Raw genomic sequence first — 18,265 nt, 5'->3', positions numbered from 1 at the left:
CAAATGCATTTGAGGGGAAGGAGAACAAGTCTTTCTGGGCTCTGGTCAGGAGCCAGTCTTCATGGTTGTCCAAGTGCCCTGCCAGCACCCCAAAGGTATGAGAAGAGTTCTCAATCCCGTGCTCCTGAGGCAGGAGGGGTTCTTCCAGCAGGCAGGTAAAAATATCGGTGAGGTGAAAAGTCTCGTTTTAAGCTAACAAAGAGGGTAAAGATGTGGAGACAGTGTTCTGACGGGAGAATGCATAATTGGTACATAAACTCTGAATAATCCTGAAAGATACAGCAAGGCCATGAGAGGCCCAAGGAAGCTTAAGCAAGCAAGATAAGAAGAAGCTAGAATTCACTGAGTTAATGAGAACTGTGGACTGTTGCAAGCTTTCGAGGTCAAGTTCCCACACCTGTGCTTAACCAATTATATACTAGTTGCAAAGGGTCTTCAAGACATGTATCCAATCATAATATGCCAAATCACTGTAAGTGCATGTAAGAAATAGTATTTAAGGGGTTAAGGCTTTGTAATAAACTGCTTTTTGTCTGATCATATTGATCTCTGACTGAGTCTGTATATTTTCTGCGGCATAAAGCAAAGTAACAGTTATCAGAAAGGAACAAGGAAATGGTCTAGGAGGAGTATCCTTAGTGCCATGATATTTGGTCCTTCCTGTGCCATAAGAGCGACCATTGAAACAACTGATGTAGAGCTACGATTGGGTGACACAGAACCATACCAGAACCACATAGCCTTCCCCACAGCACTATGTCTTGGTGCTCATTTTACCATTCAAATGTACAGAAACCCACAGCCAGGTCCTAACTCGCATCTAAAATGTGTAAACCTGAATCCAACCAGCAGTAAGTACATGTCTGCCAAAAATTTATATTCAATCTTCTCTTCCAGAAACGGCTTTCAAGAACACCAGCTGAGGAAGCGTCACTAGATATACGAAAGAAATACATCCTTTGGTTTTGTACTAGATCCTTTAAAATGGGATTGATGACCTGCTTAGAGGAGGACAGCACTAGTTTCACATTAGTAGGAGGGGAGTGCCCCTGACAGAAGTTCCATCTCTTGATAATGTTTTTCTTCCCCTGCTAGGGAGTCTCCTAGGGGAAAGTTCAAAGCTTGCTTTCAGTTTGAGTTGCTGTAACAACAACCTGGCATACCTTTATCTTTGGGGAAAATCATCTCAGCACCTTTCTGTTTGCAGAAATTGAAGCCTGCAGGGGCCTTGTGAGGAAAAAGCTGAAAAGGGGTTAGATCTTGCTACGTGGAATTTGCCATGCAGCAGAAGTGCTTGTATTCTTAGATAAATAGAAAAACCTCTGCCATTTAGGGGAATAGATTTGAGTCATCTTGGCTCTGAAAATCCTCAGCTGGAGCAAAATGGACTTTCTGTTCATTTTACATAGAACGTTTATTTCTGTGCACCCAGACCTTCAAGAAGAAGCTGCCAGCTTTGTCTGAAAATCACCATAGTATCACAGGAAGTCATTCATGTTTATGCTGGTACTTGACATCTTTTTGAGCATGCTGGAGGACCAGAGAAGGACGTTTTCAAAGGCTTTCATGCCTCACAGCTCTGCCCTATGGACTGTCCTGAAACTGATGCTTTTTGGCTTCACTGCAACCCATAAGGTGAACTAAAGATTCCAGGAATTCCATAGTAGAAACAACAAAACACTCTTCTTTGAGAATCCACCTATTTCATGGGATTCTTTAAACAAAATAATATAGAAGTTGATCTCCAGAGACAACTGGGAAGAACTGTCATGCTTGTCATTGTGGAACTTTCTGAATGTGAAAAATATTTCAGAGTGTAATCCCTGCTCCTAGGCTGCACTTTCCAGAAGTGTCTGTGTGCCAAGAGACAAACAAATTAAGAAAAATTCTGATTCTAAATACACTCTTTGTAATTAATTATCAGCCATTTTCCTCTCAAACAAAAAGGAGATAGTTTTGGGGAAGAACAAGTGCATTTTCTGATTACCTCCTCTCCCAGATCTTGGCAGTAGAAAACGGGCTGAAAAGGGCCTCTATTCCAATAGCAGCTCTGCCCTCTGGGGATGCAGTGATACATTACATTGTTCTTCCACATCGATCTGTCTACTTTTCGCCCCTTACGATATTTCCTTGTATCTCATGCACGAAATGCTAGATTTTTTTTAATTCAGTGTCATATCAAGTGCTTTTCTAAAATCGATAAGCTTTACATGCACTAGAATGCCTTTATATAGCACACACGTAATTACAGTGGGTTTGGGTATCAGGTTTGTCTGACTTGGTATGTTTTATTAGCCGATGGTTCTTACTGATCATTGGGCTTTTTCACTCTATAGATTTACACATGAATTGGTGGGACTTTTAGGCTTAACTTGAGCCCATGGGAAGTTTAAACTAATGACTGTAGTTTCTCCAATTTCTGTATTAAAACTACTTTTCCACATTTTTTCAACCAATAAGCTTTTATTGGTCCCATTATCATATATTTATTCAGTTTATTTATTACTGATTTGGAAGTGCACAGTAAAGAAACTGAACCGGTTTGCATAGCACAGGTTAAACATCATCTTTGTCCTTTTGGTGACATCTTGGACTTCAAATCCACTTTTTCACCTTCTGCTGATACTACTTTTTGCAAGATTCGGGAGTTCCCCTTCACTGTAAACAGCAAGATATATTTTACTTGATTTTTCTGCAGTAGTTTGCAGACTTTAGCTTATAGAATGGTCTAGAGGAGAAAATTGGTCTAGAGGAGAAAATAGGGAAGTACAGTAGTTATATCTGTGTACAGTGACTTAACAAAGTAGCCCTAAGCATAACTTCCAGCAGATGAAGTTCTGCAAGGAGAAAGAAGAGAACAATTAAGGAAGTTTGTGTCTCCTCACTACTACAAGAAACCTTTGTCATGGTTATAGTAGTGCTAGGTTTTGGTTAGAGATAAGCTTATCTGGTAGGTATTGTACAGCCATTTTTTCATCATGATGGTAGTTTCCAGTTCTTCTTAACCGTGGGAAGTCAGATCAGGATGCAAGCATGATTGCTCAGATCCATGCCTATAGTGGGGCTCAAGACCAATGCCAAATAAGAATCCCATGACATTTTAGTTTGTTTTAATATACATAGTTCAAGGAAGAAGTAAATGCATTATGTTCATTTGGCATATGCATGAACTTGATCCTGGTAAGTGTATTTAGGCCTAAATTCAGACTTGAAGGCCGGCTGCCAATAGCTGGTGGCTTTTCTAGGAGTACCATTAGGTAAAATATCCTGGGTCCCTATACAGGGCTTGCTCAAAGAATGGGACTGGAAAATACCGTAATTTAGCAAAAAAACAAAAACAAAAACAAAACAAATGTTCTGCCTACTAAACATAATGTGCAGCTTGTTTTGCAAATTATTTTGATGAGCAGTGGGAAAACATAGCCGGAGAGCTTCGTGGGTGGGGAGAAAACTGTGCGCTTTGCGATAACAGGAGTCATAAAATGCCATTTTTCAGGTGAAAAATTGATTCTGTGCAGAGATCTGACTATCTGGAAGTCTTACTTTCTCCATGTTGCATCATCACTCAGGTCTGCACCTGATTAGATAAGGATATGAATGTGGACATAGATAAGATTGGAACCACAGGTGGTCCAGAGTAATATTTACACTTCATTAAGCAATTGAATTGAGGGTGTCAGACTCAAATGATTAGCAACATTTCCACATCTGTGTAGTTTTAATGCTTTTCTTCTCAGCTGAAGCTGGGAGTGGTGTGGGATGGACACACTGAAAAGCAGAATGAAGAGCATAGACCATTTTTGTTGTTACAGTTGCTATATGCTTGCCTTTAGAGGCCATTTTCAGTTGTGTTCGGCAGACATTCACCAGCCCTTAACCACTTCATGGGTATTGACTTCTGGTAGTTTGATGTTACACATGCATAATGAATAAGATAAGATTACAAAATTACTTTTTCTAAGTGAGGGGAAAGGAAAAAAAAGATTTATCAGGTGCACCCATAACTGAAGCTACAGCATAAGCAGGCCTAGATATCTATACCCTATGCCTTGTTTGTGCTACAGCTGTTACCCTCTGGGGACCACAACTCACATTTCCAGATAAGATTCAGTGTAAAATATAAGATGGACCTCTCTACAGAAAGCATCCAGGCAGCCATGGAATCAGCAATCACCTGAGAAAAAGCAGCACTGGAGGGAGTTGCTCTCAGAAATTGTCCTTGTCTTGGTACTTTCACATCACTCTGAGTGACACATAAGCGGACTAGTGTCACCCTTCACTATCTTTCCTAATGTATCTAAGTGGAAGCTGGAGTCCAGTTCTGTTAACATGAAAAGTAATCTTTCTGAGCCAGGCACAGAGGGGAAGGATAACAATACTTTGGCGTAAGGCTGCATTTTTCAGGTGATTTATTTGTCTTCTGGCTCACTGGTTATAATGGCATGGTATTCACCACCTTGCTAGACCTATTCTATAATTTTTCACTGGTTGAGATCAGATTTTGACTATCTTATTGTAGTTTTTATTTTTACATGAAAAATGTTTTCATTACTATACAGTATCAGCTGAAAATGTAATGCCATAAGAATATCAAGTATTGTTCCTCCCAAATAAATGCCTCACTATACAGGTGAAACTGAGCCCCTTTCCCTCTCACAGACATGTTGTAAGTCACATAAACGGATTAGGTGACTATTGTGTGTGAAATGGTTTAGATGTGCTGCAGTGATGGTCAGCAAGCTATTGGATTCTGACTGCAGAAACATTAGGCAATGCACACCATTTCTGTCCTTTTCATTCAAATGACATCTCCCTACCAAATCACATCTCATGTATTCATGAGTATCATAGTTGCAATTCTGATCGTACAGATTTGAGTTCACCAAGTTATCAGAAAAACTAAATGCAAAATGTTTTTCTTCTACAAAGTCATTTAGTATCATCCTTCAAAATAATTTTAGTTGTGAAAAGAAGTGAAATATTTCAGTTGTTATGATTATTGCCAGAACTATCAGCAAGCCAGGGGAGATGATCCTTCCCCTCTAGTCAGCACTGGTGAGGCCCCACGTGGAGTGCTGTGTCTATCTCTGGGCTCCCTAGTATAAGAGAGACGTGGACATACTGGAGACAGTCCAAAGAAGGGCCACAAAGGTGATGAAGGGACTGCAGCGCCTCTCCTGTGAGAAAAGACTGAGAGAGCTTGGACTGTGTCCTGGCACAGATTGACCAGGGACACTGGAGTCTCCATTCTTGGAAATATCCAAAGATGTCTGGGCATAGACTTGGGCAGTCAGCTCTCAGTGGCCCTGCCTGAGCAAGGGTATTGTACAAGGGAGGTTCTCCTCATCTTAGAGGTGCCTTCCAACCTCAACCAGTCTGTAATCCTATGATTATAAAATAGGAATTATGAAGTTGATTTTCATATTTGTTGTTACTTAACATTAACATTGAGAATTGCTTTGTGTTTCCATATTTATTTGTTATCTCAGCCCATTCCTTCCATGAAGGAATTTGTTTAAAATGAGTATATTTGTCATAGAATCATAGAATATTTAGGGTTGGAAAGGACCTTAAGATCATCAATTTCCAACTCCCCTGCCATGGGCAGGCACACCTCACACTAAACCATGTCACCCAAGACTCTTTCCAGCCTGGCCTTGAACACTGCCAGGGATGGAACATTCACAACATCCTTGGGCAACCTGTTTCAGTGCCTCACCACCCTTACAGTAAAGAACTTCTTCCTTATATCTAACCTAAACTTCCCCTCTTTATGTTTAAACCCATTCCTCCTTGTCTTGTCTCTACAGTCCCTAATGAAGAGTCCATCGTCTCAATTTTTTACAATACTTTTTGTTAAAATGCTTTGCCAGAAAGTCTCCTGACCACATATACTGATATTGCAGAAGGTGGCTGTGGCTGTATCAGGCTCACACCTTGCCACAAGCACCTCAGCTGCAATGAGGGACTGTCCCACCTCACTTTTCCTGGAATGCCGCCTTACCCCGCTGAAGGCAAACCCAACCTCAGGCTATGCCAGAGTTTGCAGAAGCAGAGAAGTGCTCCTACTTCCCTGCTTCTCACCAAAACAGTGAAGAGGTTACAGATACTCTCCAGAGCTGCAAAGAAACCAGGGTAATAGTGGAACTCCTTTCAGCAGATTTGTTCAGCCATGTTACTGTATCTCATCTTTAAGCACAGCCTGACTAACTGCAAGGTTAGACTGACACAGATGTCAGGTGGGAGTTCCTTGAAATTAGCAAAGTGCAAAGCAGATTTAGGAACGTGACACCAGGTGTTGCTTTCAAAGGATGGTAAAGGTGACTTGAACTGAAAAATGGTGCATTCCCTCCTCCCAGCTACCACCTAAATTGCCTCTTCTTGAGGAGATCACAGGTGCCTCAATTAAATCCTTTTGGGAGACACTGCATCTTGTTACAAGGCAGCTCCAACACTGGTTCTGTACCATTCAAGATTTTCAGTGAACTAATTAGAAAACTTTTCTTGCCCAGTAGGGCAATCAAGACAAGTCCATATTCATTTTAAAAACAAACAAACACAAACAACCTTTGTAATCTTACCACTGTAAACACTTGTTTTATTGAGTGACTTACATTCCCCCTAGGAGCAAAGCAGCTTTGCCTCAGAGTCAGTCGTTTAGTCAGAAAGGCAAACACTGGCATTGTCAGGAGAAAAAGGAACTTTATACACTTAAAGCAGCATAATATAGCTGCACCTCCTGCCACCCTTCCAACTGGCAATGCAGCAGAAGTGGATTTTAGCCACCACTCTTTTTTAATGCAGTAGGAACATCCAGTTGCTACAGACCTCAGATTAGTGTTACTTTGTAAGAAGACTACTGTGGTTACCCCAAACAAGTAAGAGGACTAAACGTGAAAAATCTCCATTTTATTGTCAATTAAAATGTTGTTTTCAAAATAATGTAGATGTATTTGCAGATAAAAGCAGGCTGGGTGGGGCAGAGAGCATCATACCAAGTCATATTTGCAGGGCTTGTCCTGGGAGCAGCCCAAAGTGGCCCAGCTTTGGTGCTGGCAGAGGCAGGAGTGTCATGCCACCAGATCATACTTACTGCAAGCTCTGTTCTTTGCTGAAGAAGGCGCTTAAAACCTGCTACAACGGTTTTGGTTTGCTTTAATCATTAAACAAAGGCAAATAAAATGCAATGAAGGAAAGCAAACTGTCACACCATTGAATAAATGCAAGCAGGTGTTTGAAATGCAGGGCAGGTTGCTATGGCTAATTCAGGGGAATGGAGGTGGGGGAGAGGGAGGAGAAGAGCTCGGAAGGCAAAAATCTGCTTTCATTGGGGAGTTTCAGTCACAGCAGAGATTCCTGAATTTTTACTTCACATGAGCAGAGAATGCGAATGTAGTCTCTGCTGAAGATGGCTTGATCTGTAGCAGTATGGGACTAAGTTGTTTGAGCTGTGCAGTTTTAGACATGTGGATGGCCGCTTATGCTGAAAGCATTCCTGAAACTATCTCCACAAGTTGTCTCCCTTCAGTAGGCACTAATTCTCCTGTGTCACTGCAATCTAGCTTATTCATCAACATGCTGCTGCAAGCTTGTTTTGTTTGCAAGGAATACATCAGCACTGGAAGCAAACCTCTCTGGTGAGGCTGACAATGCAGTCCTCTGAAAAAACAGGATTTGATGAGGAAGGAGGGAGTCCAGGCTGGTCTCACAGTCAGCTTCTTTCTTTGCAAGTATTTTTATAACCGTCAGTCCTGAAAACTGAAACTGAGATCCAAGAGTAGAATTAAGAAGGGAGGGGGGCGGTGGTGGAAAAAACAGGTTAGTTCATTGATTGTTAGATTTGTAGATTATAGCTATTAGTTAAAATGACAGCACCTGTAGCCCAATGGGGTACAGGCTCAAAGGCTGTTAATGCACTGCAAGTAACATGATTTGAGGATATGAAAAGAGAAAAATCAGTGTGAGATTTAAATCCCAGTTTCTACTTTGAAAGCTGCCTTTTCAAGAGGGAGAAGTCCAATACTCCCCATTCACATGCTAATTCCCTTGTTTCTACAAACTGGTATTCTCCTTCACCTATTCACATTAGCATAAAACACGGAGCCTGAATCTACATTTTTCATAGGATTCAAAAGACAACCAGGTTTCAAAATTTCCAAAATGCAGCCGCTCGGAGTTGGTTCATACATGCTAAATGGCAAAGTATCATAAATGAAATACTCATTTGCCTCCTGCATCTGGAATGTAATTTCCATTTTTATTTTAATCACTAGCGATCCATTGTTCCAAATTTCTTTAAATAAATGTCCCCTACTGCTGCCCATAGCTTCTGCAGAAACAATTTTGAATATTTTGCAGGTGAAAATAGCAGAAGCGTTGAGATTCATGCCGTTCCTCTCCAGAGTAGATGACTGATGAAAAGCGTATTTCCAAGCCTGTGAAAATATGAGCCAGAAATAAATAGCAAATGAGATTATCCTTATATTGATTTCCCTGCAGTACATTCTGATTAACCAGCAAATCAAAGATTTTTTTTCCAGCTGCCCCACCAAGATCATATTCTTCGTTCTCCATATGTGTGGCTTCTGATAAGTAAGTGCTTCTTTTAGTTATCAGTTACCTGGGGGCTTTTCTGCTCTGCTATTCAAAAAGCTTGGTCTTCTTCCTGTACGTCTGAACTTTCACAAGGTGGATTCTAATACTCTCTTTGTTCTCTATAAAAGACTCCACCACAAAATCTGTTGTTCACATCTTTCACAGTCTATTTCAAAATCAGCATGTCTTGCTGAAAACATTCTGGTGCACTTGGTCCTTCTTAAGGGGTTAAAGCAATCACTGGGACAACCTATCTGAGCCTGTGGGACAGTTTCTATCACTAGAAGATTTTTTTTTCAGAAATCAAAACCAGTGTGTTTTATCAGAAAGACTTTCAGTGATATAAGCGATGGTTAATTCAAGGTCTCTGTTGCTGGTGTTGCAATGAGCTGCCTAGCATGAACTTCATGACAGTACCAAAATATCCAAAGAGCTAGTAGTCTAACCTGCCCTAATCAGAATTCAAACCCCCCACTGTTAATGGTCAGTATAACACCAGTCTAGGTGTCACAACAGAGAGCAATATAATGTCTCTGTTCTGGTGGAAATGTGCAGCTAACTTTCAAACACCAAACAGCAGTGCAGATGTTCAGCTGCCTGTGAAGACCCAAGGCTTGCTTTTGTGGGGACACAGCTGTGATACCTTGGCTGAGTTTTGGTTACAAAGTTGTCCAGCTGCAAGAAAGTGTGTAAGCTAAAGCCATATGAAAGTAAGTATGCAGGGAGAAGTGAAATTGTGGCAGCAGTAAGTTAGTTGGAAAATACTAGGGAGGGGGGAAAGATGCAGCACCCTCAGAAAGAAGGCAGAGATTCAGCAGACAGCAGCTTGGCCGGACAAGGGGTCATGATCCACTCTAAAGAGCCATGGAAATGAAAAGTTCCCTTCCTGACCAACAGCTGCTTGCCTGATAATATTTGCAATACTCAGTGGAGTAACCTGTACTAAAGTACTTGGGTAATAGTTAACACTTAAGTAATACTTAGCTGAGTAGACTGTTAGTTGTACCTGTGTACTGTATGCATTAGTTGATACAAAATAGTTGCTGCATGTTTTTACACCTTGCAGTCTTTTGGCATAGTAGAAAGTGCTCAAGGAAAAAGGACCCATGGAGAAAAGGTTGCAGGTGTGAGCACTAGTCCTGGTTCTCTTCTTCCTCCTCCTCTGCCCCAGCTTAATTTTTTCTTGCCACACAGTAAGACTTCAGGACCTTAAGTTACCAGATACCACCAACTAAAATGAGATGGATAACATGCATCACTAGATAGTATTGCTGTCTAACAAAAGAGGTTGCTGTGAAGATTTTTTTTTACACTAGTAAGTGCTGTCAGCAGTCTCTGTAGCCATATTTAGAGGGAGAAAAAAACTAGGACATTAAATTCTGATAATGCTTTTTTAATCAGAAGGAAAGAATACGCTTTCACTAGAGGGCACACTGAGTCTGGATTTTATACATCCTACTCTAAACCAGAAATATAAGGTGAAAACCAGCAAGGTTGAGCACAGTTACTCTGCATGACTGAATCCTCCTAGATGGCAAATTGCAGCATGTCTTTAAAATGCTCCAACCCCTCAGCACCACAGACTGTGGAATTAGGGCAGTGAATTATGTTACTTCTTTGTACGAAATAGAATCTTTTCCTCTGTCTGTCACAATGTCCATCAACAGTGTAAAAGAACAAATCCCTGGGACAGCCATGACAGGTACTTCATTACAGGTGCAAGGAGAAAAGAGGAGATGTAGGCATGTTCTCTCTAATTGTTGGCAAAATTCTCTAAAAGCTTTAATTTGAAGGAAACAACATACAGTATAGAGATCACTGATGGCCAAATTTAAGGACTGTTCCCAAACGAAGACTGGGGGAGATTTCACATTAAGCATCAGGAACAGTATCTCCACAAACATTTGGCAGGTAGCATGGCTCCATAGGGTGTATTTGTACTGTGCCATGGTTGGTTGGTTGTGTTTTGGTTTTTTTTTTGAGTACTTGATATCTTCATTATTCCCATTTTGGCCTAGCTCTAGGCTGGTCGCATGGGCTGAAAACCTGCTGGAAGCTGAGGAGTGTTAGGTGTACTCCTGAAACACATCATGACCTTAAGCTTCCCCACCAGAGTGCTCATAGATCAGCCCTCTGGGCAGCCCCAGGCATTATTAGAAACACGATTAGGAGATTTGCCTTACAAATGCTGATCCAATTTAAAACATGACTCCAGGCTGGCAAGCTGTAAAAATGCATCTCCAAGGAGTTATTTGCTTTGTGCCAAGCAGAGGATAGACTTTGACACAAGCTGGGGAACCAGCTCTGGGTTCTGGCACCAGTGGTTCCACTTAGAGGGCAGAGTTCAAGTATGTGTATATGGATTCATGGCCTGTAGACAGTCTTGTGTCGTCAAGGCTGAAAGTCAGAGTAAAAGGTGCAGTACAAGTAACTTCATTGAATTTGTGGGGTTTTTGCAACACAAAGGTAGGCTGTACAGTAAAGATGTCATGCCCACCTGGCAGGACTAATACAGCAAGAACAACTGAAATTTCTGCCCATCACCTGGTTTGAGATGCGTTTTTTTCTCTACAGGGATGGTTAGAAGGAAAACCACTTTGATTACTGCTTATGTTATCAGTAGCAGTGATAACAACAAAAAGTCCTGCTAAATAATTGGGGAGTGTAAATAAAATGATGGAAGGATACAAATGTTCTGTAAAATTGCTCTTTCAAAACAGTGTCCAAGAGGGGCTGCACAATGTATTATTTTCCCCCCAGATAAATCATACATCCCCCTAACCTTGCAGCTGTGTGACTGCTACTGGAGTGACAAGCCAGATTCATAGCACTTTTTGCAGACATTCCTCAAAGCAGCTGAAATGAGCCATTGTCCCAAATTAAAGATGAAAAGACTAATTTAACTGTAACTAAAGGCAGAGAATTGTAGAATCACAGAATGGTTTGGTTTGGAAGGGACCTTAAAGGTCATCTAGTTCCAAACCCCCTTCCACGGGCAGGGACACCTTCCGCTAGACCAAGTTGCTGAAAGCCCCATCCAACCTGGCCTTGAACACTGCCAGGGATGGGGCAGCCACAGCTTCTCTGGGCAACCTGTGCCAGTGTCTCACCACCCTCACAGGGAAGAATTGTTTCCTACTATCTAGTCTGAATCTACCCTCTTTCAGCTTAAAGCCGTGCTAATAATAAATTGGAAGCTTACCAATGAAGACAGGAAACTGCAATAAAAATACAAGGTACACAGCAGAAGACTGTGCATCAAAGAATCCCTTGTCCCCCGTGGGAGAAGGTCTCCGGCGCAGCCCAGCACCTGTGCCGCAAGGTAAGGAAGCGCAGTGCGTTGTTTAAGTGTGCCATCTAGTGACTGACGTGGGTTCGACTGAGGACTGCCTGTGGGTAAGTCACGACTTGCCGCGAGCGCCTACCCATAGGAATTCCTTGACTTTCTATTCTTCAGAGCATCTGCATGTCCCAGATGTTACGCTGGATGCCTCAAACTGCTGTTGCTGGTAATGTGATTATTGGAAAGTTAGGAGGGAGGGGGTTCACCTTTCAGAAGCTACTTGTTCTTAGGTGGAGTCACTGAGCATTCGGCAGTGATAGTCTGTAAACTCCGAAATAACTGCCTTACCCTGTGGGCACTACGTTCCATTCCTCATCTGAGAAGAAATGTGAAACGACAGGGGGAGGAAGGACAGTGACACACAATTATTTAATCATATTCTTTTCTACCTTTCTAACCAGAGTGGGGATTTACCTCAAATACAATGATTTTGCCTTCATGAGCAGAAGAAAGTTCCTTCTCAAGGTATAGTACTGCAGCCCCTGTAAAAACTTTAGAATAAAATAAAATAAATTACATTAAATAAATTTTAAAATAAATTAAATAAAAATATACTGTAGAATAAAAAGAAATTAAATATTAGTAAAAACAGGTTAAATGAGGCTGAGACTTGCTGGGGAATGATAGCTATTACCCCTGGTGACTGGCCCTGCTTCATCAACACCTCTCTGGTAGCTCCCTTTCCCTTGCTCTGTCAGCCACTTCTGCACATGCTGTTGAAAACTGCATGTTAGCTTTAAAAAATAATCAAGTTAACTTGAGCTAGCTCTTACTGATGTATGGAACCACCAAAGACCAGACAAAACAGGCTTTTCTTGGGGATATGCAGGATGCAGATGTTATGTATCAGAAGGAAAAATGAGGCATTTTGCTCATTGAGATCACAATGGGGGATGCTTAACATTTTTTTTCCATGAGAAATATTTTATTTTTCTGATAATTATTTTCACAATTTAAAAAATTCACAGCTGTCATAATATGTCCTAGAAAAGCAAAATGGGTATTGGTTCCCTGCTAAATAATATTCGAAACACAGGACAGTGTAGATTACAAACCCAGATTTTCTTCTACCTGCAATATAAGGCAAACAGAAGGAGATGCAAGAGACAGAGGGAACACCACATTGCACATGCTTGCCATTTTTAACTGTTACGAGTAGCTGGAAAAGAGGGAAAACTCTGCAAGTAGCTCAGGGATGGAGACAGCTGTTGTATGGTCAGCTTGTAGCTTCCCAGGAATACAAGAATTTAGAGACGGGAGAAGGTGGTCAGTGAAATTTTATTAATCATCTCTCACTGCAGATTTTGTGACAAAATTACAGGGGTTCTTCACCCACTTTTAGGTGGAAGAAGAATGCAGAGAGAAGAAAAGAAAATTTGGACATAATTAATCACATGACATAATGGAAAACCAAGCAGGTAGTTGGCACTTAGTCACACCTGCCTCACCTTTCCTTAGGAGAGGGTTTCTACAGACATCGCTTACTCATGTGGAGGGAAAGCACTAGTAGCAAGGCTTGTGTTAGGCAGCTACAATTGTTTACAGAGAGGATTTGCCTTAGTGTCAGGGAAATCTGTTTAGACTGTTGATGGAAATCCAGCTTGAGTATTGGATAAAGGCTGTAATATTAGCCAAATCCTATTAAACTAATAAAGATTTCAGATCACTTCCTCATAAAGAAGCATTCAAAGGGTGGGTTTAAGTCTTGAAAATTAAGAAAGATAAATCCAAATTAAATCCTTTTAATCTCTCTCAATTTATCAGCATTCTTTCCTTGAGAGGGAGACAGGCTAAAAACGATGATGGGGCTGTTGGTACACTACTAGCATTGTCTGTTCTTTAACATTACAAAAGCAATTCAAAATCCCATTACCATCATTTCAAGAAAAATCTGAATTCACTCCTTTCCAATGGATTATAAACAGAGTTTTTCTGAAGAAGCTGTAGGCAAGGGCACCATATGGCAGAGGCAAGGCTAACTTGGGAGCTGTTTCTTATGCTAGTTGCTGCCTTGTAATATGAAGACCTGCATTGGCTGTTCAGGAGTTGGAGGATCCGAACAAAGCACGTGCCTGTCTGTTTCCTTCGAGGGGATGCTATCTGCTGGGCCAATGCTTAACAAAAGGTCAATTTACGTTAAAACCAGAGAATGGCTTGATAGCCCCAGTGGTGATTTGGAAATATCAGTATAAAACTTACAGTCAAATAATTTCTATGTTGGATCAGACATAACTCCCCAAAACCTTCATTTGATATGCTCAACTTAGTATTCATATGTCTTTAATATCTGTTTTGCATGTCACTCAATTTAATCTGTACAAGTGGTTAAAAGTAGATGAATTATAGGAGGCAGTTGTGTGTGTGTGTGCACATTTGACATCCACAATTTGCTGGTAAAAGAGCAACTAACATTTAACTCATTACTATTTTTAAGAAACTACTACTAGCTTCCAGAAGCTGCTTGATTTTCTGATGCATAATTATACTGACAGCAAAGACCATTGTAATGTCACAGCCACTTACCTTAGGGCTTGGAGCTGCCTTGGGTCCTCAGCAGGCAGCCAAACAAGGCGTCATCTCACCAGGGGACTTTTTCAGACATCTCCCGTTTTGGTGGTAGGGGCCATTTTTGCCCCTGCAGGTGGGACACTGCAATCTTTAGGCCTCCAAGAAGAGAATTTCAAAGGGAAGAGGGAGCATGAAATAAGAGGTTGCCTAATAGAAAGAAGCACATAACCAAAAGGATGAGAGAGGAAGAGAGAAAGAGTTGGTTGAGCTTTATCTCCTTAATGTTATCCACAGGCAGACCACAGGCAGGACTCCTGTCTGGCAGATAACCTGATGGCTTTGATTTTCCTTGCTTGTGCATTTGGGTTCCTCAGCAACTTCCAAGGCAGCTGGCACGACAGAAAAAAATGAGCCCCCAGTTGCCAGGTGTGTCTTTTGTAACACAATAGCTGCTCAGTCAGAACTGGAGTGAAATGGCCAATGTGTTTCTTGTGAAATAAGGGTTACTTGGCCAGAGCTTGAAACTCGATCCTTTTTGGAAGTAAAAGATAAGTTACGCAGAGAAAATAAATAACCTCAGAAAAACAAGCAATAATCTCCAATTAAAAACATGAATTTTAATGTATTAGCCTCTCAGACTCACTTGCTTATGCTCTTTTTCACGTTACGTATGAGCAAGGAAAAGGGGATGCTCTATATGAGAGAGAGACAAGAAGATGCTCTCACAGTTCTGGGAATCTGACATAGGAAATATTGTCTATAACCAAAGCAACTGATTCAGATGTTAACAATTTCTCCTGAAGCACAGAAGCAGCAGCAGATGATGTCATGAACAAAAGTAGGCAGCTGATCAGAAACAGAGCAAAAGAAAAATGGATATGAGAATCACAGCCCAGAATTTCAGAAGCAACAGTAATTCATAAGCAATGAGCTATAAAAAGCAGAACTGACCGAGAAGGGGAGTCGTCATCAGCTCGCATGAAAATGCAAATCCCTACCACCTGTGTGTAGCATTTCTGGCAGCATGAATGCTACTTGATGGGCATAGACACAAATCACAAATGCTTTTTCTGTGAAAGAAGAAATGCAAGCTCTATTTACGTTCATCAAAAAAAGCTTTGAGAGAGAATGCTCTGAGCAATTAAGGTACTGGAAGTGTTCAAAACAGGTTATCCAAGTTGGAGACATTAATCCAGTAAGAGAATTCCCAACTGCTGACTCATATGTACCTGAAACACAATTCCTATCTCAGTGCAAACAGTTGCCATAGATACCCATGGACATTGGAGAAGACAGGGCAGAAAAACCCACATTTTCCTCCTAGATCTTTGCAGGGCAGCCTTCCTGCCTAAAGGATGCTGCTTGATGAAGCCTTGGTAGATCAGATACCATTTAAAGCTACCCTACCTTTGCTGGCTTGTTTTTTTTTTTTGTGGGAGGCTCTGCTTGAAGGTCTTAGGGGTGTAAAGGTGATGCTAACTGTGGGCGAGCAGACCTCATTTACCGCACTCTGTGTCACTGTGCCTGTGGCCAAACTGGACTGCTTCTAGACTAGACACGAGTCCAGATTATACAGCTGTGTTCTGCTGCATGCTGCCTGCTTACATGGAATGGACTCTTCTCCTTGGTAGCTGTCACGTCACACCCATCTTGTCAATAAGCCACAATATACTCACACCAGCAGGACTAAGGACACCCTTGGGTGCAGCTGACTCAACTACCAGAGATTAAATCCCTCTCCCTTGCAAGCTTCATGGTGAGAAGTCACTAATGCTCTGAGTTGTACTAGTGCTATGGTCTAAGCTATAAAGGTAGTATTGTTTACCAGAAATAATACCTGGTTTAGACCAGCTAATATTATGTGATAAGACATAGAAGTGGTGATGATCAGGTTATATCAATAGCTGAAACTTTAAAGTAGAAAATTTGTTTGTGTTTTCCAGCTACTTTTGTTTCTCCCATGTACACATCTGCTTTCCGAATTAATTGTCCTACCTGGATACCCTTTCTTTCTAAATACTATAGGTCATTCACAGTCCTAGGAATGCCCTTGAGGACTAGAATATGGCTTTCCTGGAAACATACATTTTAAATCTTGCAGAATTTAGGCTTAAGCCCTAGTCTAAAATGATGATTTATGATCGCCTTTTAGAGATAATAGATGCAAGTAATAGTGCAAAAGTCTGCATTGACATGAAGAAAAAAGCAATAAATGTAGCACCTTTCAAAATGAAAATATTACTCATAGCCCTGGAACATAAGGGTTCAATTTTTCAAAATTAAAAAGTACAACTCTGCAGAGAACCAATCTAAATATATACCAGAACACCCTACACAGCAGATACCAATACTGAAAGGATAGTGATAGAGCTCTGAGGAAACCAACCACGCCATTTTCATGCCAAGGAAATTAGTCCTTCTACCATTAGCCTTTACACAGGCTTTGATGTTATACCATGTGTTAATTATTTCCAAATCACAAGTGCAAACACTCACCCTGATTGGAAAATTAGCAGATTTCAAACTCAGGTAATTTCCCCCTAATGAGGAACTTGTTGAACTGAATTTAACAATTAGCTCACACCCTTTGCTGGCTGGCTATGGCAAGGCTAGAAGGAAACACATAAACTCGCCTCGTTCAGCAATTTGCAATAAAGGATGAATATAAATTCAGAACTTGTTTTCATGCTTTTCTAACTCCTCCTTTTTTTCCTAAGGCAGTGGTTCTCAAAGGGTGATAAAGGAGAAGGTGCTGCTCATAGTCAATAGTTCTCCATTGTTCTGTAACCTTCCTCCTCTGGGTCATTTCATTGGGGTGCTTTTTGCTATGTACCAAGCTTCTGCACCATGGATTTTGCAGCTTAAAAGAAGAATAAAACTTATGATTTATTGGTCAATATTCACAATGTGTAGATAGAGCTAACAAGCTAATGTGCTTGCCACCCTGATAAAGGCACCCAAGGAGTCACTGTTGGCTGGGCAGCCTTCAGTCACAAAGGGAAGGGAAAGGTTGGCTTCTGCTGCTGCTTAGATCACTGACGTTGCTAAACTGCCATCCTCAGGCTACTTGGTCTTGTTTCTATAGGATTTTGTATGTTTTTCATGGGTTTGCTCTTGAAGAACCCTTGAGCTACTTGATTATCTTTTGTCAACACTGTTCCCTTCTCCAGCAATCTTAACCTTTCTTCTCATGGCTCTGCTCTGCACAATGTCTTGCAGCACTTTCTCACAGCTTAACAGTTCTATCAGATGTCTGAATCAATTTCAGCCTGTATAAAAATTATGCCTTAGATCCCAGAAGTCATTTGTGATCTAGTGCCTGAATCTCTGGAGGGGAAACTGACACTTTTCAGCTGCTAAATTGCATTAAAGGAAACAAAAGTAATTTTATCCTACCTTTAGTTTTCTACATATGCTGGACCCTATCTGCATAATGAATGCTGGGCAGTCAGGTCTTAAAGGAGGTGGCCTGTTTGTAATTGCAAAGGGAAGAGATATACACAACTGAAAGGGAAATTGCCTTCGGTCAATTCTTCTCTCTCCCTAGAACTGGCCCAAACCATCCAAAATATTGCCAAAATGTAAGTCTGATTTCTTCCACAAAAATGTAACTTCTGCAGCCTGATCCTAGCTGATACAAGGATGTTTAAGGAGATCTGAAACAGCAAAAGGTCAGTAAATCTGCCCACTAGATTTGCTAGCAGTAAATCTAGCCCTCTTCCCCCACAGATTGTGTCTTAAAAATAGGAATCCATTTTACCTGGGAGCTAGGGAGGTGCAAACAGATTCATGATCTGTCCTGAAGGAACACATGAAGGG

The 18,265-nt window shown here is 41.1% G+C and overlaps 1 long non-coding RNA gene across 2 annotated transcripts; it reads right to left on the bottom strand.

The window, feature by feature from the left end:
• Positions 1-7,135: 7,135 nt before the first annotated feature.
• On the bottom strand, positions 7,136-18,071 carry LOC133269259 (uncharacterized). Of its 2 annotated transcripts, none has more exons than XR_009743390.1 (3): positions 13,919-18,071; positions 11,798-11,905; positions 7,136-9,826 (listed from the first exon to the last, which is right to left on the bottom strand). It is a non-coding gene; the product is annotated as an uncharacterized LOC133269259 (long non-coding RNA). The 2 variants fall into 2 exon arrangements; XR_009743389.1 differs by having other exon boundaries at positions 7,136-8,435.
• Positions 18,072-18,265: the final 194 nt, after the last annotated feature.

This window comes from Pezoporus flaviventris, unplaced genomic scaffold, assembly GCF_033815535.1.
Source record: "Pezoporus flaviventris isolate CSIRO_AGI_PZ_B2104156 unplaced genomic scaffold, CSIRO_AGI_Pfla_v1 ptg000015l, whole genome shotgun sequence".
Taxonomy (NCBI): domain Eukaryota; kingdom Metazoa; phylum Chordata; class Aves; order Psittaciformes; family Psittacidae; genus Pezoporus; species Pezoporus flaviventris.
Note: the sequence above shows the minus strand (reverse complement) of the source record. Positions and strands in the feature narration are given on the sequence as shown.